Genomic DNA, 19,695 nt, shown 5'->3' with positions numbered 1-19,695 from the left:
GCCTCCGAGCTCTCTGCCATGCACACACCTCGCCAGCCTCCCAGACGCCTGCCCCCGGGCCGTCCTGTCCCTCCCAGGCACAGCGGTGCTGCCAGCTCCTCCAGCACATGCCCAGAGGTCTCAGACCCCCACTGCTCCCTAAAAACCCACTCGGGGAGAGCTGCCTCCAAACCGGGCTGCAGCAGGGCAGAGGAACGAGCGGGTGCACAGCAGAGCTGGCAGCATCCCAGGGAGAGGGGCTGGGAGCGGGGTGGCTGCCAGCAGCACCCAAGGGTGCCAGCTGCTCCGGCGGGGTGGGTGCTCTGGGCAAGGAGCCACGTCCCAGGCAGCCACACATCACCCAACGGGGCTGTCCTGGGAGGGGCCGGCTGCCCTGCAGTCGTGGAGTTAAACAGCCAGCTTGCTGTGTCTCTAAAGATAGCTGCAATATTTTGGATACCTGCTTATGTAATTAGCTTTTAGCTGCTCTGGATGCCCTGGCTTAATTATTCTGGATACCACTGTTAAATAATTAGAGCTGCCTTGTTTACTAGCAAATTTTCTGTTTGTTGCTCCAGGGTGATCGGTTTTATATTAAATCAAGTACCTGGGGCAAGTAGCTTCCAAGTGTCCCAAGTGCCAGAAATGAATTGGGTTTGTTTGTTTTGCCTCGGGGCAGTTTTGAGATGTTTCCAGAATGGACACTAACTAACTGTCTCTTGGTTTGAAATCGCTCCCATTCCCCAGACAAAAGCTTTCTTCCCCCCCATCTCACCCCCTTTATTTCTGTGTTGTCTGACTTGTACCTGGAGTTACTTCCAAGCTGAACCTTGGCTTAAAAACTTCAGCTTCTCCCTTGCACAACTTAGATCGCGGGCAATGAGATTTGCTTCCCCCTTGGGATGTGTGCTGTCGGCTCTTCCATCAGTTCATTGATTTAACTGTTTTGGGATCACTGCTGCAGAAAAGCTTCAATGAGGTATGTAGGGAAAAGAGGGAAGGTAAGAGGAGGGCCAAGAGTCAATTCATAAGAACAAAAATAATTTTTTTTATAAAGGTTGCAGGTGGAGAGGAAAGTCCTGCTCCCTCCCACCTTGTGGGCTCATCTCTGTCTGTGCTGTTGGGATGCTCTTGCTTTGAATTAGTGATTGATTGTGGGGAACGGATGACTTGAGGGTATAGGGAAGTAATTACGTGGCGGAGAAATTCTTCATTCCTGCCCTGGCAGCTTCCTGGAGCTCTGCATCACCTCTTCAGGCGGGGGACCCAAACCTCTGCCTCCCCTCTCCTCGTGGGACGGGCACTGCTCTGTGCTCAGGCTCCTTCTGCCTCTCTCCATCCTCACGTAGAATTGGAGCAGTCATTTAAACATGATTTTTCGTTTTGAAAAAGCCACTTTTTTATTTCTTAGCCAGCTTTGACTATAGCTCTTTGTTGACAAAAACTGTACAAATCCATTTTGTTGAGAAACTGTTATTTTAGTCGGAGAGAAAAACCAAGCAAGAAAAGGAGGACGGGTTGTATCCCTCATTTATAAAGGTCTGTGCAGAAAACAAAGTGAGAATACCGTGGTCACCCTTTTCTCCTAAGGTCAGAAACCTGGCTTTTATACAAGGTGCAATAAATGAAGTAAGGACATAGTATTGACATAGCAGAATAGGAACAAAAATGTTGCAGTACCGTGCAACCATCCTTCCCCTCGCAGCGGCTCAGCTGCTTCTGAGAAAAACACAGGGGAGCCTCTAGGGGAATTTTCTTTCTCCTCCCACATGGAAGTCTACATATCACAGTCGATTTTGAATCGATATCTATTTGCAATATCTGCACTATCTGTTTGGATGCCTGGGTGGGAAGGGGGAGGAACGGGTGTCCTACTCCGGTAAGACATGGCAGTGAGTTCCTAGCTTACGGGATGCTTTGTAGCTCGCTGTTACTGGGTGCAGTTGGGTTGCTCAGTGTCTATCACCCCCTTCCCATCCAGCTGTGCTCTGCCCTCACCTCCTGCCACCGCGGTGTTTTGTGGGGAGCAGCCACCAGGCTTCGGATGAATGGCAGAGCAAAGCACACATCGCCCACCTGTCCTCTGCCCTTCCCAAGCCCCGTATCACACACCCACACTGCGATGACTCTTCCTCGGGGTCTCATATGATGCCTTTGTGCTGCCAGGTGGAGCTGTCTGGAGGCTGGGGGCTGCCATGGAGCTGCCGGAGCTCCCGAGCAGAGCCCCAGCACGCGCCGTGCTCGGCTGGGCTGCGATAACTGATTGCGGGCGTCCTCTGCCCGTGACAAATGCAGGCTCAGACCCTGGTGAAATACGTTTATGCTAACACATTTTTCTTAATTTGCATTGGGCTAAAAGTGTTGGTACAGGCAGCATAGTGAAATGTAGTTGCTTGTTAATCCACGGCAGCTTAATCATGTGTCTGAGCACTCGCTGTACTGGTTGGGTAATTTACCATGGCAGATATTTGTTGCACTTAGGGTTTTCAGACAACTGATACTGCTTAGTGCGAAGATAAACATTTCAAAAACCATGCAATGATTTAGGGGCCATGGGCAAAATGTATGGGAGTTGGGTATCTAAACTCGTTTAAAGATCTTGCTGCATGTTCCTGTTTCTCAAATGTGGCAGCGAGCCAGTTTTCATAGATTTTAAATGCAAAAATATGCAGTCAGAAGAAAAATCCCACTGGATGACTATCGGCGTCCTTAGACTCCTGAATACTTTTATATATCTGACATTTACAAAATTAACTTCCTCGTCCCATTTGTTTTAATTCTTTTAATGAGTCCGTGTAACTTTCAGATGAAGATCTTAGTTCTTGTAGGTATTTCTGAATAATACTGAATGTCGTGAGCATCAGGAAAAATACTAAAATGGAATTTGTTTGGGGTGGGCTTTTTGAAAGGAGCTCCCCTTTCTGTACCAGGGAATTTTTTGAAAGTAGAGCTGCATGGAGCACTACTGGTAAATAAAGAATAGTTCTGCCAGTTTTGTGGCAAAATGACCAAGGTCTGCTTTGTCCCTAGAGGTGTCCCTTGGGAAGGGATGCACGAGCTTGGGGCTGTCTTAGGATACCCCGGTGCCACTGGAGCCATCACTAGAAAGTGGAGCCCTGGGCAGAAGCAGGGTGAGGGTGCTGCACCCTACGGGACCAACTTGCTGTGGCTGCACCCATTCTTGCTGACAGTTTTCTTTGGGTTTGATGCCAAGAAAAGGGTTTGCCCCAGGTTGGGGAAGAAGCTGACTGATAAGAACAGCGAGTATTTGGGGCTGGATGGTTTCACGGGGCCGTTCTGGTCAGTGGGGTCGAGAAAGGGCTGTCTGTGCCTGCTGTGAACTTGTGCACAGTCACGGTTGTGAATTGCAGTAGATTGTTAGGAACACTAAATAGAGAGAAATGTGACTTTTTGATAGTTGTTTATTTTTTAATCAACCCTGTGTTAAGCCTGCGCATACATCTGTCACCACGTCCCCCTTCCTTTCGCACTTAATGGCATTTCTGCTGCCAACACAAAGATTGACTGCGCGGGGCTGGCATTTTTCCAGTGTCACTTTTTCTTCTTGTCGTTTTCTCTCTCTCTCTTTTTTTTTTCCCTCCCTTCTTTTTCTTCATGACAGTATTTCTCTGTTTAGCTCCTGTCTGCGGTGGCCACTTCCACCCCGAGAACCCTGCACGGGGACTTTGCAGCGCGTGCTAAGGCGAGATAGCGAGGAGAGCTTGGAAGTGGCTTTAAACGCTTGAACACAGGGGAGACATTAGCCAGCAAAGGAAACGTTTTACTGTAATCTACAGTTCAGTGCGTCTATGGAAATAAATTTGATTGCAAGTTAGTACTGAGAGGTATAAAAGTCTGTTGGAAGGAGGGGCTCACCTGAGGAGGGCTGTATAACAGGCGATGGAGATGGCAGCAGGCTGGGGACATACACAGCTGTGCCCCTGTTTTGTGGGGTTTGTTGGATATTTTGAGCACCATTTTGATTTGTTGTCCCCCCAGGCAAGGTCTTGTTAAGATCTTCTGCCTTATGCACTGGGAGTGGTAGGAGAGTGACGGCCAGTGCATGATTTGTGTCCCCCCGCACTGCAGTGGGGTCCGTACCAGCCTACACCATCAGAGATGGGCAGGCTGACACCACGGGCTGTCAGCGTGCTAATTTGCTCAGACAAATGCAAAAAAAAGATTGGGGTTGGACATTTGCCACAGACCTTTCTGACTTTGCTCTGTGCCAGCACTGGTCCAGCCCCAGCTCTGCCTGCTCGGCAGGAGCAGCTGCAGCCCCGGTGCCGTGGCAGGGGTTGTGTTTGCCCCGGCTCAGGCTCGGCCCCGTCCCCCCAGCTCCATGCTGTGTGGAAGGTGCTGCTCTGGGAGGCACGCTGCTTAGGACACCGAGTTGTTTTCAGGGGAAGGTGCTGTGACAAGGACTAGCAGCCTTAGTGTATGAAATTAAATGTATATCACCCCGAATGATGATGGTTTGTAGATCTTTACTTTGGCGCATTATGGAATTTATGGGGTGTAAAACAATTTCGGAATCGACAGGGCTGTGATCAGGGAGCACGGAGCTGAGAGCGCTGTGCGGCACCAGGAGAGGAGCCGCTCGCTGCTCCTAATGCCCTGGGACGTGGAGCTCTTGGTGAACAGCCGGGAGGGAGCAGCCTCCCCTGGGCAGCGCCTGCCAAGGGCCCCCTGCATGGCTCAGCTTTTAACAGGCTGCAAGTGCCCAGCAGCCCCGTGTGGTTCGGTAAATGTAGGAACATCGAGGTGCCAGCCCAGCGGGCAGCAGCAGGGATGGGGCTGCCCATCATCAGTGGGGCCGAGGAACCCCGAGGTAGGTGCCAGGACACCAGATGCTCCTGGGTCAAACCCAGGTTCTGGACTCCCATCCAGTCACCTCTCACCTTTTGGAATCCGTTTTTAGCCTTGTCCTTGTAATTTAGGGGAAAAAACAATGAAACACCAATTAGAAACTGATGGAGATGATTCTAATCTGTCCCTTGGGGACGGGGACACTGCTGCAGGTGCTGCTGGCGGGGGGAATTTCCATCCCGCACTTGGTCGGTGCAGCTGGCGGAGCAATGATTCTCTCCAGTACTGCAGGGATGATCTTTTTTTAAACAACAGGAGCTTTCCATTTCCAAAATTGGCAATAAAATATTTGAAGTGTGGCAATTTATGGAAAAATGGGAGTGTTTAATCCAGACAATGAGAACTGGCAGCAGTATATTGAACTATTGGGCTGGTATTTTCTTGCAGATAAGGCTATAGATAAAAACAAAGATAAATTGATTTTCCTTAGTGTTTGTGGCAGTAAAACCTATTTTCTCTGAAAGTCTTTCTTATGCTCTCAGAGTCCCGGCGATAAAAGAAAGGTTGCAAAATAACTCAGCACAGCACTTGCTGCACCCAGCCCCATGGGCTGGGGGTGGGCATCCTGGTGGGGCTGGGAGGAAGGGTGAAACCAGTGGTGTGTGGGCAGCAGGATGGGGGAAATTAAAACCCAACCACCTCGGGAAGGTCTGTGGTGTTCTGCAGTGGACAGTTTGACATAAACAATGAGAGAAATCAAAGAAAGTTGCTGGTGGAAAGGAACTTGAAGTGCCTCAAATGGGTAAAATTAGCAGCAGCGATTTTAAAAGCTGGCACTTGGTAAGTAGGGCAATAAAACTCAGTAAACAAAATGGAAAGCTATTTGGGAGGTGGTTAGGCTCTTGAGAGGTGTTTCCACTGTGGAAAGGCTCATTTTGCATCTGTTTGTGCATTTAAAATGGCAAACGGGGCAAGATTCAGAGGAGGATTTCAGCCTTGTGTTGAGTGCAGGAGAATTTAAAGCTCGGTACAAGGCGTGTCCTGGCACTGAGCCTGCAGAGGGGGAGGCGATGGCCAGGAGGAGATGCCCTGAGCCAGCCTGCTGAGCATCCCCATCCCAGGTGCTCACAGCGTGCTCTGGCTGCTCTTGGACAGTGGGCAGGGGCCTCGCTTTGCCTTCATCCATCTTCAGTGCATTGACTGCTGATAGACATCATGCTGCAGAGCATGAGCTCCAGACGCAGCACTCTCACAAGGGCGATCCCTTTCCAAAAGGCAATCCCCGTGCTGAATGTGGTTTAAGTGGTCCAGGCTACAGATGGGTCCTGCCCACATCCCAGCAATCCTGCAGCTGCAGACGTTATTTTATATACACCGGGACATCCACGGTTGCTCACACTTACAATTTAATTACTTAGTATTGTGTTAAGAATTAGTTGTTTGGGAATTATGTACTTAAATTGCATTACAAGTATTTTGGCACTAATTCCGAGGTGGTTCTTTATGTAGCTGAGTGGTTTCCCTGAACTGAATCGAGTGTTTGCCTAAGCCAGGACCTGGGTTGTGCAGACTCAACCCCCTGTTTTTGAGGCAGGCTTTGAAGCTGTGACATTGCTGTGTGTGTTGCATGACAGCTGTCATTTTTACATTAATAGTATAATCTACGGAGAGCTTTGATACAAACACTGTAATTGATGTGTTTATGACAAAGAATTGTAGCGTTGAGTGCCTGAGGGTTTCGCCCCGCATCTGAGCAGCAATTCTCTGCCATTCCCGGTTGTTTCTCCCACGCTCGTGTTTCCCTTGTTTACTCACATCCCGAAATGTCAAGAGCAGCACACCTCGACGCACGCTGCTTTGCCTAACAAGACAAGATTCAACTAATATGACTAAAAGCATATTCCTGGGCGGAGGGGAAACCTAGCGTTTTCCTTTTGACTTGAGTGCTTTCCGTGCTGTTTATTTCTGATGCCATCACAGCGTATTTCAGCAGGCCTTGGCACTGCCTGTGGCTGCCTGGTGGCCCAGCAGTGACCGAGCAGAAGAGGAGCACTTCTGCAGTTATCTGAACCCTGCACGTGATGTGGCAGCCCAGAACCAACCACCAGCCCTGCCAGGGCCTGGCTGTAGTGAGTACCAGGGAGGGGACAGCTCTGCTCCCCTGCACGTCACCAGGAGGGCACCACGTGGGGAGGAACCATAGGATGGGCTCCATGGTGCTTGTTGGTGTACGGGTACAGGTGGGGGACGTGCTGCGTGCCCTCACTGGGTTGGGAAAGTGGCCAAGAGAAGCAGGGATCTGACTGTATGTGCCTTGCCAACACATGGGAAGGGTTTTAGCTCCATTCGCGTGTCCTCACGCCTAGTTTGTTCGTGCAAACTAGTGTCCGGGTTGCACACAGGCTCCAGCAGGTGAGACTCAGATGTAATTTTCTGGAGACAAAGCCACGAGTCGCACCAGTGTCAGTGGCTGTCAGAGGGCTGAGCTCTCCGTCTGCGCCCCCGCGGTGCTGGGGCTGGGGAGCACTCACGACTCAGGGGGAACGCCGGTGCTGCCGCCAGCCTGGCACTGCACAGCATCGCTCCTGCACCTGACCCGAAATGTGGGCTTCTTGTTGAAAGCAGTGTCAATCAAAATTGGTGGTTTCTGCAATATTGTGACACCTGCAGATCTATTTGGAAATAATCTACTGACAGGCAAATATAGGTTCCTAACTCAGAAGGGAGCAAAGGAAGGAACAGAAAATTGCCTTTGTGCGGGACTTAATATTTACATCTCAGGCTTTGCCAAATAGGTTTGTTATTTATAGCAATAGCAGCAGTAATATTCATCAGTTGCCATGGACATACTAAGCTCACCAAATACAACAGAGTGAACCACAATCTGCACTGGAGTCATTTTAAAATGCTTTCATGCTGAGTGAAATAGTTTGTATTAAATTTAAGAGTAAAATGCCAGGTTTCTCTAGTGCCATTTCTGGGATTTCAGATATAAAAATGGAAATACTTTATTGGAAATTTAATGGAAAGAGCAGCGCTGTGTACAAGAACCCTACAGAACTTAGTGCCACTAGGTAGCATTCAGGACCACAATTTACCGTGCTTAAAAAGCAGAATGTATAATGAGGAACATCCAGAATGCCATTAATGAAGATATATGTTTGAAGAGCTGAAAAACTAGCTGGAAATAAAAATTAGGAATTTAAGTCTTATTGGAAGACTTCGGGAGGTAGCGACTGGTTCCAGCTGCCTCCGGCACTGCTGGCACCTTCTCCTGGCACAGCTGCTAGGGGGGACCGCTGGTGCCAGCCCTGCTCAGGTCCTCCTCTGCCTTGGGGAAGGAATGGGGAATGCCAGGCCCCCATGTGCTGCTAGAGACGCGGATTTCTCACTACTGGGATAAGAAAAGGCAGCAATTATTAAGGGTGCATGGGCAGAGCCTGTGAAGAGAGCCAAATCCGGGCAGGGAGGTCCCAGCAGATACTGGCTGTCCACTGAGCCGTTTTAGCAATTCTATGTTCAAGGCAAAAAATGGGTTATGAGTTGGAGTCGGTGAAAATGAGCCTCTTAAATGTATTATTGCAAATGTAATTGCAGGGTGGGGAGTGTTACAGGCTTCTAATAAAAGTTCTGGTGCTGGCTGAGCGGTGGATTGGCCTTTGGGGTTGGAGATTGCTCCTGTTGCTATCCAAGATCCCTCCTGCTGCCAACGCAGCCAGGGAGCTTGTACTTCTGTGAGTTTTTTCTTCTCCTTTGCCCTAATGGAGGCTGGGTGGTTTGCAAGTGGGCTTAGATGCACTGCAGCTATTTCATAGTTTTAGCATGGATTGCTGCACATGATGTGTAATTGTATTTATTTGCTAGTGATAAAGAAGTGGTTGGGATGAAAAAAAAACCACGTTCCTGCTGTAGTCTCTTCCTTCGCACAATGCTGTGGAAGATGTTACATTCTCGGGGGAAGATTGCAATGTATGAAGTCCCACCCTGAGCACTTCAGTGAGCTTTTTCTTATAGTGAAAACAAATAGGAATAACAAGGGGAAGATAAAATCCATTTATTTATTTATTTTTTCTTACTGAGCATTTTATTCACAAACTTTTGCCAGGCAGAGATGTGCAAAGGCAAAGTGGAGGGAGAACTGTTGAAAATAATTACTTACATGCCCTTCCAGTCTGGTATGCGCCTAGCCCTTCAAACAATATTCCTCCTCTGAAGTGCAGGGCCACATGGCTAACTAAACCATCAGGGATATTTATTATCTCCTGAGCTACAGAATTGGCGAAACAAAACAAGAACAAAATACAAACTGATGCCTCCTTCACTGTGCTCAATGCACCTTGTGAAAATGTCCTGCTGTGCTCCATGAGGCTTCATGCAACAAAACACTCCAGCAAGACAATTTTCCCTCCCTTGAACCTGTCTGTAGCCCTTCTTTCCAAATACGAGCACATTTTGTCTAGACAAAGCACACTTCTGACTGCAGCTTTAAAGTTTGCATCGTCAAAACTCCGCTGAAATATTTAGCTTAGCTTTCTGAAGGCAAGCACGCCCCAGATACATGGAATTTAGGATAAATTGGTCCTTTAGAATCAGGGATGATTTGCCTCTGAAGAAGAGATTCACTGGAAACCTCTCTGAAAGTCGGGGAGTTGGTGGTGGGGTCTGGGTTTGGCTGCTGGTTCAGACTGGTGCGGTGTTTTCGTATGCAGCAAGCTTGCACAGCTCCAGCTCTCGCAGAAAAGTTGGGAAATTATCATTAGCAGATAAATCTTGTATCTAAATTGTGTGCTTCTAGGCTGCTAATTTTGCTAATTAAAATATCTGTCAGCAGCGCACAGGCTCGCTGATTTAGCACGGGAAGGTGGGCTGCGCAAAGCGGCGATGTGAGGGATGTAAGGAGAGATGTACGGAGCACAGGGCCCTACCCAAATGGTTGTGGTCTGGTGCTGGGCTGTAGCCAGGTTGTGCCAGTGTTAGGGAGCTTCAGAAGGAGCAGAGTGAGGTCAGGGGCACAGATCTTATGGAAAGGGCTTCCCTGGTGCAGGGCAAGGAGCTGGCCCAGTCCCCCAGGGGTCCCTCCTCGGGATGCCCACCTTGCTGCCCTCCTGCCTCTGTGCTCACGTCCCCTGTTTATGCATGCGCATCGTCAGTCTTTCAAAGATGCTTCATTTCTGTTTGATTCTTAATTATCGCAATAGTTAAGGCACTTAACATGCATTAGTGATTTGCTTCGTTTAATTGGGTGGAGTGATTAGAATAACTTTTATATTAACCTCATTGCGGTTTTAATTTGGGATTAAAATCTCGTTTTTTTTTTTTTCTTTTTCTTTTTTTTTTTCAGTTTCTCTTGCTTTTATTTTGATGGTGCTTTTTTTTTCTTCTCTGATTTCATTTTGTTTATCCCCATTTCCTGCTGATTCAGTAAACATGCTGCTAGGATGATTTCTCAAGAAACCTGAGCGTGGTTATAAATTCTTTCATTTAGAGAAGACACTAATGAATTAAAAAAAAAAGTCTGAAAACGATGCATGAGAATGTACTCAGCCTCTGGAATTGTCTGCTGCTTTTGCAGTCATTTATTAGAATTAAAATATATATATTATATATTACATATTCCTGTGAATTCTGTCTGTGGAGGAGCTGGGCTTGGAGCCATCCTTGTGCATAGTGCGAGCAGCAGGGATGGTGGCGAGTTCTCCAGGTCAGTGTGAAATGCAGAGAGTATCACGTGTTCTGCTCTTCCTGGGGATACGTGGCAGCACAACGATAACCCAGCTGGCTTGTTGCTGTAGGACTGCACAGGGGCTGTGCTTTGGCTCTGCTCTAGTGCCAGATCCTCAGTGTCCCCCACCACAATCAGCGCTCCTTTCAGAGAGAAAGGGACACGCAAATGTGGGTGTGCACACAGCACCAAGGCATGAACAGGTCTGGCCTGAGAGAATTGGTTACGTCTTAAGAAATTCCCATTTTCAGTTTGGCTGAGAAAGCCCAGAGAGCCACTTGACAGGAGTGCCTGGGCTCAGAGGCTTGGCCGGGACAAGCGCATCGGGGCAAAGCACCTCTGTCTGCTGGCTCTGCTCCTTGCCAGCACGAGGAACATGGCTGGCTTGGATCTGACACAGAATTACCACTACAGAAATGTAAATCCTTAATCCTTTAAATCATTGAAAGGTAACAGTGATCATGTTGAAACAGAATCAAGGATTAGGTCCCCGGTGTGGTGCTCCTGGTGCTGCCCCAACGTGGCCACCCGGAGGATGGAAACGGGCTCCGTGTACCTGGGGCTGGGGACTGGCCTGAAACAAAGGACCCATCCTTTTCGTGTTCAAGCCAATAATGAGGCAAAAGCCACAGGTACGTGCAGGGCTTCAGAAGCTGTCTTTGATGAATTAGTTATTTCGGCTGTCTCACTGTACCTGTGTGCCACTGCGCTGCCTTGCCTTCCCGGGCCCTATGGCTGCACCTTGCCAGCCAGGATCCGGTGCCTTTAATCACCGTGAACCGAACTTTTTTTGGGAGCTGTCCCACTGAAATCAATTAGGGCTCATGCAGAATGAGGTGCGGCTGTACACGGCTGAGGGTACCGGCGCCTGGCTCTGGGTGACCGCTGTGTCTGCTCTAAGCAGAGCGTCGGAGTGCTCGGCGGGGAAACTGGGAAGGTTTCTTCTGCTCCATTACCACAAAACACTAAAATGGCTCCAACGTTGGGTGCTGCCAAGTATCGGGCGTATAATGCATGTCCTAAAGCAGTCAGGCTGTTGTTACGAGTGCAAAAAATATTAATAAATCATTGGTTGTTTAAACTGAATCATTTAGAGCTCATCTGGCTAATGAGGAAGAAAAAAATGAACTGAACACTTCTTTTCAGTTCTACGGAGACGTATGAGATCAGCTGTTCGTTGGAATCTATCAGTGTACATACCTCGTTAGCTCCCTTGTGTAAAATTCCTTATCTATGTCTTATTAGTCTTTCATTAATTAAAGCTACAGAATTCAGCATTTTTATGTTAGCTGTGCTCTCAGCATGAAATTTAGCTAATTCTTCTACTATTGGAAACAAAGCTCAAAGATTGAAGTTTATTTTCATTGTGTTCTTTCAGTTACTCTTTTTCTTATTGCTGTCATGCATGGATGGATTTATATGATGCTCTGATGACCTTTAGAAATTCTTCTGATTAAATGCTGTTCTACTTCATTATGACATTTCTGTACTTGTACTACCAGATTTGATGTGTACAGCTTAATAACACAACTAGACGTGAATGCTAATAACTTTACAATTCATTGCATTGCTATTTTTTAACGTAGATGAAATTTAAAACAAGTTTCTCTTGCTGCAGGCTTACATGAATCATATAAATTAGAAGGTAACAAAAGAACATATTAGCATTTGTTAGCCTGGATGCACAAATTTTGTAGTAACCATTTTAATATGTACTACAACTTTTCCAGCCTCAAGTTTAATATGTACTACAACTTTTTACCCTTGATTTTTCAACCAACACCATAATTGAATTGGTTCCCTTCTTGCCTAAGGATAATGATTTTACACTGATGGAATCTTTATTAGATTCTAAGGGTTATACTGATGCCGCCTGTTTTACATAGAGAGAATCACAGCTACTCAACTGTAAAACACTTTTACACATAGGCTACTGTAAGCCCGAGATATATGAACTAATTATTATGTTGAGAATTGTTGTTAAGAGCCAACATCTGTAGCTAGAGCAAACATCTTGATGCCGGTCTGCGTGGTGGGTGTGGAGTGCCTTGAGAGCCCGGCCCCACTGCAAAGCCTGGGAATTCGGCAGGTGGCAGCGAGCTGCGGCTGTCAGCACGTCCCAGCACTGCTTGGCTGTTCTTGGGTGGATGGAGGGAAAAGAGAGCCTGGTTTCAGCATAAATGATGAGTTTCTGCAACCCAGAAAAACATCAGTGTTGCATGGGTAGTTATGTTTGATACCGCAGAAATGGCTGCTGAATGAATTGATTTTGCAGTTGCTTCCTCGTGTGCTAAGTGGGTGGTGGCTGGAGTGGCCACGTCCAAATAACTTGAGAAGGCTGACTGGTAAAAGGTGTTTTGGACCAATGGACCTGTGTCTATTGAGCAAGCAACAGTTGGAATGCAATACAAATACCTGCAACCTCCAACCAGACAAAAAGGGAAGTAAAACTTTAAATATACAAAACATTTTGCAGTTTAAATATAGAAAACTACAGAAGTGTCTGGAACTGGAATTAAGCAAGTAGTCCTTCCTCTGACTTTCTTAAAGCTGGAGGTTAACCTCAATTAAAAATACATTTAAAAATCGTGTTTCTGTAAGTATCCACTTAAAATGATTTTAAATCAAAGGTGAGAGACCAGTCAGCATAACTCCAATGGACTGCTCTTCCGTGTAGATTTAAGAAACCTTCATGCTTCATTACTGTGGATGGATATCACTTCTAAGGTCATAAAATGTGATTGTTTTCCCACACTTACACTTCAGTCAGTTTTATTCACTACAGAAAACAAGAGTAAGGACCAGCACCAATTGTAAACTTGCATTTACTCAACTAAAACTCTGTAAACAGAGTGATCAATATATGAAATCAAATGTTATTTCCATGGTGCATTAAGATATTATCAAACTGCTGTGCTTCTTGCCTCCTTTAATATGCCTCGAGGTATAGCACACCACTCCAGTTATGCGTGGTTCAATAGTTTCTTTAAATTGAGATGTGAACATCTTTAAAATAAAAAAAAAAAAAGAGGAAAAAAAAGAAAGCAGACCTAAAGCTAATAGAGCTGCACTGAATTCATCTCAAATACGTTAAATTTTCTTGACACCATTACCCTTTCCTTTGGAAATTTCAGAGTGTTCTTGGCTAACAATAAAAATAAGAAAAAAAAAAAGTAAAATCTAAACAAGAAAACTCATTTGCCCATCTACTTTCAACCTTTTGCTCTTTGTCCTGGGTATTTGCAGCAAAGGAGACAAAATCCCATCAAGTGTCCTTCTAAGCATCGCATGCTGCTTTATGCCGTTTGCTATGCTTGAGCTTTTGCCTTTAACAACAAAAGAAAATAATTAAGGTGGTTGTAGCAAAGTTAAATGAAGACTGTAGCCGGAGACAAGGTTCTGGATTGTAACCCAGGCTCTGAGACTCTTTTATTGAACAGCCTGTGCTAAATTGTGTAACCTCTTAGCTGCTGGTTCCCTGCCTATAAAGTGAGGGTGTTGAGCCTTACCTACCCTGTCCTTTGGCACCTCTTGGCTCGTGTTTGCGTGGTGATTTCAAAACTTAAAACTGTGAGCTGCCTCCTTCCATAGCGAGGAGATGGCCCAAAGCTTGAGGTCTTCTGAAAATCGACCAGATTTCTGTAGGTCTCCAAGGGAGGAGAGAAATCTGTTGTTGTTGCAGTAAAACCTCATTATAGACTTGGTGTTACATTTCGTAAAGGATCGGTTTGGGAAGCATCTGCTATTGCTGTGTCGGAGGAGGTGGGAGCAGAACTGTGGAGCAGCTTTAAGTTGAGTTTGGGGCATCAGAGGTAACAGCAGACTTCCAGGAAAGGAGCGCTTCAATCTCCACTCCGGTGCCTGTAAATCTTCAGAAATAAAGGAGGAGAGGTACCGAGGATGCCCAGTGGACGGAGGTGCTCCGAAGGTTGCACAGTGATGTTTGACTGCACCTGGCTCTGAAGGTGCTTGTGTATCGCTGTGGTTGCTTTTAGGGCACGTGTCGGGGGCTCTGCGAGCAGCTCAGCTGCAGTGGCACCAAGTGCCAGGTGAAGGCCGGGGAGAGCAGCGGCAGCGCTTCGGTAAGTGCCACGTCCCTGGCTGCCTGCTCAGGCAGGGACAGCGCTGCCACCAGCCACAGAGAGCCACACCGATGGCTCTCACAGGGTGGCTGTGAGATAAAAGCATCCTGTGGTGCCCTGCTACTCAGATCATGCCTGGAGTAACTCTGAGGCGTCCTGGCAGACTTGGTGGTCTCGCTCTTTCCAAATAAATGGAATAGGGAACAGCAGTTATGGAAAGACAGCCAGAAGTAAAGGGTTTGTTTTTCTGTCCTTTTTCTTTCTAAAACGGCATTTCATTTTGGTGCAAATGTTAATATTGACAAGTATGTTTTATAATTTGCAAATGCACATTAGGCTGAGCTGCTGCATTGTTTTTTAATATTTAATGCACATAGTTTAGCTGGTATGCATTAATCATATTCCCATTGCCTTTGTTATGTTAATGGGAGAAATAAGCTCCTGGTTTTCTTTTATTTTTAAAAAAAGAAAACTGGTAAGACTTTTTAAAGATGCATTATATATCAGCAGCTAATGAAGAGGAAATAATGATGACTCTGCACTGTAATATGTATTAGAGCACTAATTAGACTACAGCAGAACTGCTTACGGATGTCTTTTAAACACCTGCTCGGTAATTTCCAGCCCCATGCGTTACTACATTTAGCCAGGCATGCGTGCACGATCCGGAGACAGAGTTAAGACCGAAATGTGAAGCGTGGCACACATCAGCCTGCCTTTTTGTCTTTTCTTCATCCAGCTTTACGTATGTTTAAGGAAAGGATGAGGGAGCTGGCCACTGAACAGCCCTTCTTGTTGGCTGCTCCTGTGCTTTCCATTGCCTGGTGCAGATCAAGGGGAAGGAGATAGATATGTGTTGGTTTTTTTCTGATTGTACAAAGGCATTCGGTTTCCAGGCCAAGAATTCCCCACTGATACCATTGCCTTGCATCTGTACCAGGCCAGAAATTTCTGTATTGCTGCTCCAACGTTTGCTAATTATTGACTTATTTTTGAGTGTCTGTTTTTGAGATGGACATTTTTAAAGCTGTTTCTTTTTTTTTCCTTTTTTCTTTCTTTTTTTTTTTTTTTTTTTTTTACTGCAGTAAGAAACTACAGATATCTCTACTCTACACTTTATTTGCTTTTACATTTTTGCCCATTATGTAAGAATTGTCCGTTAGATGAGAACTGAATTATAAACATGGATATCAAGTGTGGAGCCCTCAGCATAATAGCCTACAATGAGATTAATAAAAAATTCTAATTATAAAAGTGGTTTCCTTCTTTGACGGGCCCAGGCTTCATCAGCAGGCTTTGAACTTGCTCTAAAAGAGCTAGATGTTGTCAATAAGTTGTTCGCAAGAACATCAATCCTCATGCAGTAAGTGCTTGCTTTGCATTTCCATATGCAAAACATTCCGGAGCTGCTGCCCTGTGGCAGTAATGTGTAGTGAAAGCTGCTGGCCTAGGGATGGTTTGTGCCATCCAACTTATTTAACCCCTGGGGCAGGTATGTTTAGGGCCGTGGCCTCTGTCCCTGTTAACCGTGTTTGGGGAGAAACCCTTTCTCAGGAAATGCTTGTGTAGGACAGCTTTGTTTGCTTTGTATTAAGTGATCTGTTCTGTAGTAGTCCATTATACACTATAATTTCATTATCATAACACTCCTCAGTATTCCTCAAATGCTGACTCTGTGGTGTTTCACCTTCTCTTTTCTTGCTCCCTCTCCTACGACGTGGAGCTGGTTGTGCTGGAGAGCCTGAGCAGGCCCCTGCTGAGTGTGCCAAAGGTGAGCAACTGATCCAAAGCCTTTTTTTTTTTTTTTTCTTTCCTCTTGATCACGAAGTTTTTCAGCTGATGCACTGAATCCTGAGATGGTTGCTCATTTAAATGCCACGTGACCACATTTCGTATAAAATAATGGGTTTAAAAGTAATATACGATATTTCTATTTTATAGGTGTCAGATATTTTTTTCTCTATTTCAAAATTTTTGATACTAGATGCAATTTTATATAACCCCATTTCAGGCAGCCATTGTGAGCTACAAATGTTTTCATGCTGTACATAAAATCATTTTTGACTTGCACACAGGGATGCTGCTACTTTATATAACTTCTACCCTGTACCCTAAAGGTAGCAATAAAGCTGGGTAACTTGCTGCAACAAGCAGAGAGAGGATATAGGAGAAAAGAAGAGTGCTGGGGAGGTTCAGCTGTGCCCATCAGTAGCATTTTGCATTTCCTGAGCACCAGACTGGTACCAGATCTACGGCCTGCCCGAAGACCAGGTAAGAGATAAGGAGTGAGTGCAAAGGGTACAAAGCAGCATCAGATGCTGTAAGCCAGTGCAATAGCCAGGTGTGGGTATATTGAATGGAGAGAGGGAAAAGGGGAATCTCTTTTCCTTCCCCTCTCTCCTGCTTAGCACGTGGTCTGACCCAGAGTGTGGTGCTGTGCTGCTGGCAGAAGTGCAGTGGGTCTCCTGCAGGCAGTCCCGTGGCACGTTTCATGGTGCTTTGGGGCTGAGAGGGCTCTGTGGTGCTGGGAGATGTCACAGTGTCAAATATTATCACTGACAGATGCCTGGGGGGCTGGGATAACACAGGAAGATGCCTTTAGGTAGGAGGTTTACAGGCAGAAACCCTGTCCTTCTCAGAAAACATTCTCCAAGTGGAGGACAAGGAACTTACCTGGATACAGACAAACAAGCAGCTAAAAAAACCCGCACCAAACTCCAAGCAGTTGCATTCTTCATTAGGATAAGTGGTGGTCTCAGCACAGCAGGTGCCTAAACGCCAGCTTTTGTGGAGGCAATAGAGCAAAGCATAAACGCGTTCGTGCAAGGGAATCAGGGGGCCAGAGCCTGAGTCTTCAGGAGCCCCCGGTGGCTCTTTTGCCTTGCTGAGTGTTGGCGAAGCGAGCCTGCTCGCTTGGTGACACCAGCTGTGCACCTGACAGCAGCTGCTGCCAGCTCTGAACCCACCCTGTAACGAAGCGCTGAGCCAGTACATCGGGGATTTCTGAGCACATCAAACCCATCCTGAAAGTAATATTCTTAGGAGGTTAGGTGCTTGCTGTCAGTTATGGGAGAAGCTGGCTTGCAGGATCACGAAGAGGAGGGAGGAGGAGGAGGAAGGCACTTTGGAAGGGGTCGTGCTGGGCAGCCCGGGTGGATTTTGGTGTTTGCCCCTTGCTCACAGCACTGGTGTGTGTCACTGGGGTGTCAGTGTGGGAGACCAGGGCTGTCCCCACCTCCACCTGCCCTCTCCCTCACGTCTTTGGGATTCACGCTCCAGCTTTGGAAGAGTTGAATTCTCCTCCTCCTCACCAGCCTGTGCGAGATGAAGGAGCAGCCCGAAGAGGTGAAGGAGCAGCCCTTTGGAGGGCTTCTTCTGGGCTTGTGCCTGTCCCCATGGGGGTCCTTCCCTACCACCTCCCCTGTGTGCTGCAGGTGACTCCAGAGATCTTGGCTTCTTCTCCCTTACTGCTGTTTAATTGCCAATCTATATCGGCAGTATAATTAGGCAGAAGCCATATCAATGTAATCACAAACCCTCAACAAACCAACAGTCATTCAAGTCCTGTACATATTGACAGGCAAAAGCAAATCCTCACCTCTTCTCCGTTCTGCATACGTATCATTTTCCTGCCAGCTCCTTCAGCACTAGAAATTCAATAACCGAGACCAGCGTTTGTGTCAGTAAATGCAGCGTGTGGTCTGCCCCTTGCCTGAAGGCTCAGACACGCTGCCACGCTGGTGTTTCTCCTTTGGAAGCTGACAAGGGTCAGAGTTTCATTCTTTATCTCCCTTTTCGTCTTCTCCAGGCTGCCGAAGGAAGGAAGTGGCATGCTGGGGAGTTCAGAGGTGTTGAAGACAGCCCTGACCGTTCCTGGGCACCTCGTGGGAGGACGAGGAGGAGTGGGAAGCAGAGCTGAGCATCGCTGCCCTGCAGCCCCGGCTGGATGCTGCCAGCGTTACCCCTGCCTGCCCTCCAGCTGCACGGCACAAAGCCCATGCAGAACTGCCATGGCAGGTAGGAAACTTCCAGCCCAGTGTAAAGTAAATCTGATTCCTGAAGGTGAAAAAGGTTAAGATTAAGTTTAAATGTCTTGAATTTCCTGCGGGACTGTGTTCTGTGGAAAGGATGGTGGGGCTTGTTCAGCTGCTTACCCCTCACACTACAGTTACGTGGCTGGAAGGATTCAGCTGTCAGCGTGCTGACAAGTGCCAAGAAGCTCTTGCTAAGGGCAGCGATATCAGAGCATCGTGTCCCGTACAGCTCCCTGAGTACCGGGGCTGCTGTCAGTGGGAGCAGGGTCGGACGTGGGGCTCTGCTCCCCGAGGCAGGTCTGGCACCCAGCCTGCAGCTCCTCCCGGGGAGGGCTGGGCTGGGCTGCTCAGGGTAAGTGCGAAAGCTCTGAAAAAGCACGACCTTTAAATTCAGGCTGAAATGGAAAGATCTGCTGCTACATAAAAATCCGGGCTTGCTTTCATGTGTCTGAGCATTCGGGGAATAGAGGTAGCTTAAAATGCAAATGCAGTGCCTTCTGCAGAGTGTCTCTGCTTTTCAAGATCTCTCTTTTCACGCTGTTGCTGCTCCCTGCCCTGCTGTTTCTATGAAAAGGGCCTCTCCGAGGAAAAGTTTCCCACAGACAGAAATCCAGCTGATACGGTTAAAAAAAATGAAACTTGTATTTTAATTTCTGAAATGTGTCATGTCCATCCAAAACTTGGCATTCAGCATCTTCTCAGGTGTTTAGAAAACAGCAAGCCAGTTCTCTGTATGCACTTTACTTCTCATCCATGTAAGGGAGTGGATCTGAAGTTGGGAGCTGGGGTCCTGCCCTGCCGTAGGTGTGCAGAGGAAGGTTTTCCTTCCACCAGCAGTGATGCTCTGGGGCCTTCTGGCATGTTCTTCTGTGCAGCTCTTTTCTCTGCCTCTGAATTGCTGTGCTCACGCAACTTAGGTGTCCCGTGCATATAAACTGATGTCCAAATGCTTTTACTTGTGTCACTCATGTTAAATGCCTGAAATGCCCAGGTCCAGCAGCTGGCTGGTGAGTCTGTTCCCCAGAGGTTACACGTGCTTGTGTGACACACCACCAGCATCCACTACTAC

The 19,695-nt window shown here is 47.1% G+C and overlaps 1 long non-coding RNA gene across 1 annotated transcript in view; it reads left to right on the top strand.

Annotated features, from left to right (window-relative positions):
* The window catches only part of LOC106019716 (uncharacterized), a 131,023-nt gene that overhangs the window by 95,346 nt on the left and 15,982 nt on the right, over positions 1-19,695 (top strand). The window contains exons 3-5 of the long non-coding RNA XR_011812473.1: positions 16,316-16,363; positions 16,710-16,863; positions 18,401-18,609. This is a non-coding gene — a long non-coding RNA (uncharacterized lncRNA). The remainder of the gene's footprint in view (positions 1-16,315; positions 16,364-16,709; positions 16,864-18,400; positions 18,610-19,695) is intronic.

The sequence above is a fragment of the Anas platyrhynchos genome, chromosome 13 (assembly GCF_047663525.1).
Source record: "Anas platyrhynchos isolate ZD024472 breed Pekin duck chromosome 13, IASCAAS_PekinDuck_T2T, whole genome shotgun sequence".
Classification (NCBI taxonomy): Eukaryota; Metazoa; Chordata; class Aves; order Anseriformes; family Anatidae; genus Anas; species Anas platyrhynchos.
This window is presented reverse-complemented; position numbering and strand designations above follow the sequence as displayed.